Consider the following 8,902-nt stretch of genomic DNA (forward strand, 5'->3'; position numbering starts at 1 on the left):
ATAGCTCAGAAGATCGAAGTGGGAAGTGCTAACATTGTTCTCTTCTGGCCACTGGCCTCACATGAATCTGAGCCACCAGTTTACCATTACTGGGTCCTTCTCTGAAAGAACCATATTTATTCTCATTCATTCGTTGATTACATATTTACTGAGTGCAAGACAAGATACCGTTCTAAGTTCTAGGGTTACAACCGTAAACAAACCATAGAAATCCTTACTATCATTGAGCCTACATTCTAGTTAGAAGAGCCTGACAAACTACCTACCAGAAACTACTAACGTGCATCTTATATTAGATGATGATGCATGTCCTGGAAAAGTGATATTTTTCCCTGTTACTCAGTGATATATTTGTCAGAATGTTGGTTTTCAAAATAGACACTTAGACAAAGCTGTTCTAAGCTAGAAAGTAAATTGATTGGCGACTGATTAAAATGTGGGAATGACTTCAGGTATATCTGGACACTGGTGTCAAGCAGCGTATTCATGCCTACCTCACGTTTTTGATGTTGCCTTCTTTCCCAAGGGCATCTTTCTCACACAGCATTACTAGTGGATCTGGGTTTAGATTTTAATAGCTGAGAAAACTTAATGAAGAGAAAGTATGCTTCCCAATAGTGCTGGGAAAAAGCTCTCAGATATTTGGGCCACATGTTTATCTCTGAATCAGTTAAGTGTGGCCAGGATAGTAGAATCTTCTCTTTTTTATAATTACCAATTTTATTGAGAAACAAATAGCAATGAAACAGTTTAAAAACTGATTAATAGGGCAGTTTCAATAATTAATACATTGCATATTGTTGTCTTTGTAGTGGTTATTCATAGTACAAGATGCAGACATGATATCCTGTCCAAACACTATTAATACAAGTCTTCTCATTGAATTAAGAGAAAGTAGCTGTATATTTATCCTATTTTTTATATACAGATACAGAATGGTCCTTCATTTGTATTCCCTTTTTTTGCTTAGTTTTGTCAGAGATGGGTATTCCACTGTCATTTAAATATTGTAGGTGCTTTAATTTAGCCAAATAATCTAAAATAATCCAATATAGTCCAGTAGTCCATAATAGTAGTGGGTTATCCATAGGACTGGCAATGTCAGAAGTTGCTGAGAGTCTTCTCTTTGGTTAGGCCTGGGTAGCAGTAGTGAGATGCTGGGATGGATGTCCATTATCTAGGCGGTTATGGTCCAGGAAAAGCTAAGTTTATAAGGACCTATTACAAAGAGCACGGATATCCAGGCATAAAGCAAAAATGGATTATAACAGCAAGCCAGGAAGCAAACCCTTTGATCCCTCGTTGGTGTCTGTTTATATACAGACTGCTGCATCTGTGTGTTTGGTGCAACCATATCTTAGAATGAATTGGCAAATCACAGGCAGTTGTGTTTGAACTCGGTAAACTATAGAAACACTAACACAGTGCCGGCGATCTGTTTTCCTTCTCTGCATTTTGGTACTAGGAGAGCAGCTCCAGGCTTGCGTTGCCCATCTTAATGTTCTTACACTCTGAGGCAGCCTGGAGCCCTGCCCAGAGGACATTGTTAAAGGCAGAGATGAAGTTATCATGGGCTTGGCGAATTCTCCCGGATTTTTTTTTTTTTATGGTAATACCATCAGCCAAGGAGATGAAGCAAGACATGGCGCTTTAGAACAATGAAGCCCCTTGGTGAAACACTGAAGACTTTGGAAAAAAGAACTGATAGCCCTGGGGGAAAGTTACTGTAATTTTGAAGGTGTTTCACTCAGGAAAAGGGCCTGTGATTTGTGAAGCACGACTAATCTGCTTGTGGGAAGCTGCAGCATGAAATGAGACAAGGTGTGATAACCTGTCAAGTTCCAAGGAGAGATGATTTAGGGGGAGAGAGTGGCTTGAAAACCTGAGGATGGGTGTTACTAACTTAATCCATATGATGCCTTCAAAACAAAAAGTATATTAGGGGAGAAAGGCATGAAGCAGACATTATTCATTGTCTCCAGGTGAGTTTTCTCCTGTGAGTTTACAAGCAAGTGTTGGCATGCTGTGTGCAGACATTTGTACAATAGATTAGAGCACCCAGATCGCCACAGATGAAAAGTAGGGGGAGACACCTTTGACTCTTTCCCTTCCCCTGTCTAATTTATCTATCTTATTTATTCCAGACAAGAGCTGCTTTACTTTGTGAAAATTAGAGACATCTGTAGTGATCCAACTCGAGTCAAGGACCATCAGAGCTCGTGCTGCCAGGTGTGAACAGATTGCTTGTAGGGTCAGGAAGGTGACTCTTCGCCTCCTCCTCTTCTCCTGTGCTCCATCTACAATCACCAAGAGGGCTTTTGCAGGACAGCGTGGGGAGGGAAGGGAGAGGGACCCTTGTTCTGGTGGGAGAAGCAGATGCTGGCTAGACCCAGATGACTCATGCAATGTGCTTCCAATTCCACGAAACACTTCTGCCCCAGGCCCTCAGTTAATCTTGGGGTTTGGGGGGTGATACTGCAGAGGAGAAGCCCAGACCTTTGAATGGCTCCATATTGAGGTAATGGTCCAACTGTGACAACTCAGTTTCATTGGGATGTTCCCATACTGGCCCCAGATGGAAGAGAAAACCTTTCCAGTGTTGGAGCCAGATGATCAGAGTGGGACTAGATGATGCTTCCATTTAGAGAGAAAGGCAGAAGCTCCACAGTGACTCCCAAATTCTTTTTGCTTTGAAATTTTATTTATTTTTAATTTAACTTTAAAAATGAATGTATAAATCAGTCCTCGCAAAAATTTGTATGTAGTTTAAAGCCACTTGGGGATGTGAGTTTTGCTTTTTAATAGACAGTATTTTTTTAAAGCAGTTCTAGGTTTATGTGAAAGTTAACTAGAAGTTACAGGGATTTCCTATATAACTTCTGCCCTTACCCATGGCCTGTTATCAATCTCCTCCTCCACCAGAGTGGTCCATTTGTTATAAGCAATGAACCTGTGCTGACATCATCGCTGTAGTCCATAATATACACTAGGGTCTACTCTTAGTGAACATTCCACAGGTTTTGGCAAACATATAATGACATATATCTGATGTTATATTCTAAATATCAGAGTATTTTACTGCTTTTAAAATTCTCTGTGCTCTGCCTATTCATTTCTCCCTCCTAACCCCTGGAAACCACGGCTTTTAAATTTTCTCTATGGTCCTTCTATAGAGAAGTCATGGGTTAAGTTGTTTTTTCCACTGAGTCCTTCTAGGTGCAAAAGCAGTTCTGGGTGAGTTTGAGGAAACTGTTGCTTAGAAAGAGCCCCGGAAATGCTAGTGTTTCACATTTTTCTGGTGTCATCATAGCCGGTGAGACTTAACCATGGCTTTGATGCTTGGAAGTCTGATGTACCCAGTACTCAATCCTGACCAAAGTTGTTGTCTCCTGTGAACATATTGCTCTTTCTAAGCTATTGATGGAGAATCTTTTAGAGTTTTCAATGATAGCAAACAGCATTCTGTAGCACCTGTGCACAGGTTGGCCAGCACTGGGGCGTTTCCACTAAAATTGCAAGGCAGATCATCATCCCCAATATGAAGGGACACTTGAGATTACTGTTGATTATAAAGCTTCCTGACCTTCACATGAATATAGATCTGAATCCTCCAGTAGGAAACCCAGCTGTGAGGTTAAGGGTCCTGTATCTTTTACTACCTTTTTGAGAACAATGGTTGGTAATTTGGGAAAGGCATGAAGATGGTCCAGGAACTTCAGGAAAGGAAAGGGCTATCCCCTAGATTTTAAGCAGTAAAGAATAGGCAATTATTTAGCAGGAGTGTGTGTTGTCTTCAAGACCATTGGGCAAGGATCAAGCAAGGAGGTCTAAGACTGGACTTGGAGTTTTGTAGTATATTTGGGGAAGGAAAGAAGCCTAGTGACGATAGAAGGTTAGTGTTCACAGGTTCGAGTCTCTAGGAAAATGAATCTCTTTCACTGGATTATATTTGTCTTTTTTCAAAGTTTTATTGATAAACAGATAGCAATGAGACAGTTTCAAATCAAATCAGAAGTACAGTTTCAACAAATAATACACTGCATATATTCTTCTTAGTGGTTAATTGCTGTACAAGATGTGGACTTTTGATCCTATTTACAAACACCATTAGAACAAATCATTCTATTCATTAAGAGAATGCAACTATATATCTATCCCAACCACTTTGAATACACAGATACAAAATGGACATTCATCTGTATACCCCATTTTTTCTAAGTTCCGTTATTCAATATTATAGGTGTGTAAACTCAACAAAATATTCTAAAAGAGTCCAGTAGCCCCTAATAGCATTGGGTCTTCTGTTTAACTGGCAATGTCAGAAATTATTGACCTGAGTCCCCCACAGCTCAACATAACAGCATGGCTTTATTTCTTATATTTCGTCTTCATACTTTTCTATTGGATGGTTAAGACCAAGGTAAAGCAGGACCTATGCAACAAGAGTTGTAGCTTTTTGGTCTGAGAAGGTCAGTGAAATGCCCTCAGGATTTGTCCTGAGATCCTGTACCTCAGATTGTAAAACCTTTATCAGTGCAGCCATGTGGATGAGTCACGGCCATTGCTTGGCCAATGTGCTCTCTCTGAAAGCCTGAGAGAGTGTCTTCTCCCCATGTGACTCTCCTATTCCTCTACTGGGAATTTTTCCAGAGGATCTGAAAACATCATATCATAGGGATATATGTGTGCCTATGTTTATAGCAGCACAATTTGTGATAGCCAAATCTTGGAAACAACCAAGATGCCCATCACCTGAGGAATGGTTGAGAAGGATGTGATATTTTTACACAATGGAATATTATTCAGCTATTAAGAATGATAAACTGCAAGCCTTTATATGGAAGTGGATGCCACTTGAACATATACTCATAAGTGAAATAAACCAGACACACATGTGTAAATATCGTATAGTCTCCCTAGTATAAGAACTCCAAAGAAGAAATACAAATAGAAAGATATAATACAAGGAAAGGGAAGGCAGAATCTCAAGGACTAACTAATCAAGAGAGGTAAAGGGGATGAGCTAGGAAACATGACAATGTTAAGCCATGCAGTTATATGTAAAAGATGTGCAAGGCAATGATCCGGAGAATATTCGGAAGATTCTTTAATCTAGCAGTTAATTGGAAAGATTCTCACCCTGACTAACTATATATACTGATACCTGTGAACTAAGCTACTGCACTGCAGATGGTAATTTGTAATAGTGGTTTCATGTTGGGAGTGCCTGTCATTGTGGTAGACTGTATTATATGTGTTTTAATTTTTTTCCTGGAAATGCAAATAAAGAAATGTAAGTGATAAAAGAATAAATATTTTAGTAGAAAAATTGGAGGCTTTCACAGGAATCCATTCCAAATTCCATTAATAAAGATGGGATCGTTGGGTTATAAATTCACATTTTGAGAAAGAAGTTTTTGTAGGCAACTATGCTTGTTTATTTATTTATTTACTTATTTGATACCTGGGATTGAACTCAGGACTTGGTACTTGTCAGGCAGGTGCCTATGCTGCTGAGCTATCTTCTCAGCCCAGCTGTGTTAGTTGAAACCAAATTAGCATATTGTTGATACTACTAGCATGCTAGTGTGCGTTATACATTTTCAGGGGGATTAATATAGCATATGCCTCTTATGAAAATTATTTACTTCTGAACTTCTCTTCATGAATAATCTGCATGTTCTACTGTTGAAAACTATTGTCTTAGCTATTTTTCTCATTGCTAAGATCAAATACTGGACATCACCAAGTTAAAGGAGGAAATGTTTATTTCAGCTCACAGTCTGTAGTTCATAGTTGGCAGGTTCCAAGGTAGGGTGGCATAGCACAGGGGCACCACAAAGGAGAAGCAGCCCAAGGTGTGGCAAGCAGAAGACAGCAAGCAGCAGCAAGCGTTGACCTTCCTTTCCCTTTTATCTCAAACAGGGTGCAGTCCTTTTGGATGGTGCTACCCACACCCAGGCTGGGCCTTTCCATTGTCCACACCCAGAGCTGTCTTAATTCCAATAAGTGCAGTAATTTAGTACCACATATCCTTGGTCCCAGTAGCACACACTCTAGATCCAGCCAATCAGAATAGCTCCACCTTTGAGTGCACAAAGCTTTGGAGGGATAGTTAGGTATAAGCTGTACCAACTATGGCTCAGGAAATACTGTTCTAAGGGAAAGATTGCCACTTGGGCTGTCTTACGGGAATGCATATTAGAGTTTCTTCCAACTAAAGCTTCATGTATGACTGCTGAGCACTGCTGCAAGTGTGTATTATACATTATTTCATTTTTCCTCAAAACAGCCCAATTAGGTAATTATATTCCTTATTTTATTTTAAAAGCCAAGAAATTAAGGTCCAGAGAAGCAAAATAACAAGAGACCCCTGAGATAGCCCTTGAATTCACATATTCTGACTTGGAGTCCGTGCTATTATTCACTATGATGCAACTTAGCAACATGAGATTGAACAAAATAGCGCAAAGTCATTCAACATTTCATTATTCCGTATGATTTCACACTCACCAAAATCTAGTTTTTTTTTGTATTTGTGACTGGCTCAGCTCAATCTGGGGGAGGGGCTGGGGCAGCTTGTGGTACTGGGGATCGAACCACTTTCCCTGTGCGTTGCCTAACCTTGCCTAAGCAGGTGCTTTAGACTGCTCAGCTATCTTGTATGTTTGTGGTACACAAGACTTACACTCATCTTGGAGAATTGGCACACATACATATCACCTCTTAATCCTCTTCACTCACCTTCCCCATGTCCTCCCACTTCCAAATGGTCTTCCCGTCTCCACACACTCTGCTTCCCTATTTCCTAGACCCACCTTTTATTTTGATCTTTATATTATTTATATTTTGCATTTCTCATATAAAAAATGAGATACTTAACCTTCTGTATGAGACTTGTTTTACTTAGCATTCAGATCTTAAGGTGTATTCATTTTGCTACAAATGACTCAAGTTAATCTTTACATGTATTACATTGTGTATGTGTACCATATTTTCTTCACCTGTTCATCTTTTGATGGGCTTAATGGCTGCTTGTAACACTTAGCTACGATGGGTCGTGCTATTATAAACATGCACGTGTGTATCACTGTAGTATGTTGTCTTTAATGCCTTCAGGAAGATCCCTGGAGAGATAACTGGGCAAAATGGAATTTTTATTTTTATTTTTCTGGTGGAGTCTCCATACTGATTTCTATAGTATGGGGTTGTATGACTTTACAGTCCTAGTTTCTTTCCCCCTAAAACCTCACTGGAACTTTTTGAGTTCTTGATGATAGCTATTTGCTTTGTTTAGTTTTGAGATAGTCTTGTTGTGTAGTTAAGGTTGGCTTTGAACTGGTGGCTATCCTTCTGCCTCAGCCACTTGAGTGCTGGAATTACAGGCTTGAGCCACTACAACTGGCCAATAGCTTATTTTTTCTGGAGTAAGATGGATTTTCAGTGTTCTGAATTGCATTTCACTAATTTTTTAAAAATATATTCACTGGCCATTTGTACTTTTGAGAAGTATCTACTCATTTCCATTGTTCACTTTTTGGCTGAGTCTTTAATTTTGGGCACAGCCTTATATTTCTGAGCTCTTTATATGCTTTAGATATTAGTCTTATGACAGAGGAGTAGCTGAAAGCATTTTTTTTCTCAGTCTGTAGGTGGCCTCTTTATTCTGTAGATTGTTTTCTTTGTAGTGCAGAAAAAACATTTAAATTGGATATGATTCCGTTTGTTGATGGTTGGGTTTATTTTGTACACAGTTGGGGTCCTGTTCAGCAAGTTCTTGTCTGCATATTCAAGAGTTTTCCATATTTTATCTTTCAGGAGTTTCAGGGTTTCTGTCTTAATATCTATGTCTTTGATTTAATTTGATTTTAGTACAGGGTGAGATATATCCTTGAGGTCCACTTTTTTGCACGTAGTTAACTGTTTGCCCAGCACCGCTCACCAGAAAGGCTATCTTTCTTCCGGTATGCTTTTGATCCTTTTGTTTAAGATGAGATAGCTGAAGGTGCCAGGAGTTGTTTCTGTATCCTTGATTCAGATCCGTTGATCTGCATGTCAGTATTTGTGCCAGCACTTTGGTATTTTTACCATTTTCATGTTAATACATAACTTGAAATCCTTGACACAACATTTTAAAATAACTGCAAATTATGTGACTTTGAGAAATGTCTAAATTCATTGATTCTACACTTGATCTTAGCCAAAAGGCCGAGAAGTGATTAAATTCATTGATTCTACATTGTATGTTTTACTGTACTGTTTTCTTCCCAGGCTGATACAGACAGTAGTCACTTGTCTGTCACTAATAAGTGCTTGAGTTCTGGTCTTTATATGGCTCCTTGTGGCTGTTTCAAAAAATAAGGGAGTGTGGCTTGTGACTAAATGGTGTCTATGTTCTTAGGAGGCAAAAGAAGCTTAGGATTGGCTTCATATCAGCAAATTAAGCTGCAAAGAGGAAGAAAAGGGTCTCTAGTGGACCATCTCACTGTAGCTTCTACCCAAGGTAGGCATCCTTTCTATAGCATGTCCAACAGAGGTAGCTAATGAATGCTTCAACATTTTTAGTAGCAGGGCAATTACTTACTATGCATACTGTTATTAAGTTGGGAATGTTTGTACTCCTCACCTCAAATTTCCATAAAAGGCTTCTGCCTCTCGGAGGATCACAGAACAATTCTTTGTCTTTGCTAGAATGTTTCTTCTAGGAACATCCATCTGAACATACTTCTTCGGCAGCTTTTCACTTGGAATTATTTCTATATCTTTTCCTTACTTTGTTTCAGTCCTGTGAGTGAAGAATACCTTGACTGCATGAAACACAGAATTTGAATAGGGCACACAGGTGAGCTCAGGCTGCCTGGGGACCTATATTTGCCATCTAGTCCCCATGTTTCTCATAAAG

The 8,902-nt window shown here is 39.3% G+C and overlaps 1 pseudogene; it reads right to left on the reverse strand.

The window, feature by feature from the left end:
• Positions 1 to 8,069: 8,069 nt before the first annotated feature.
• Positions 8,070 to 8,220, reverse strand: LOC111818322 (annotated as a pseudogene).
• Between the last annotated feature and the right edge of the window lie 682 nt (positions 8,221 to 8,902).

The sequence above is a fragment of the Octodon degus genome, unplaced genomic scaffold, assembly GCF_000260255.1.
Source record: "Octodon degus isolate 3935 unplaced genomic scaffold, OctDeg1.0 scaffold00087, whole genome shotgun sequence".
In the NCBI taxonomy this organism is placed as follows: Eukaryota; Metazoa; Chordata; class Mammalia; order Rodentia; family Octodontidae; genus Octodon; species Octodon degus.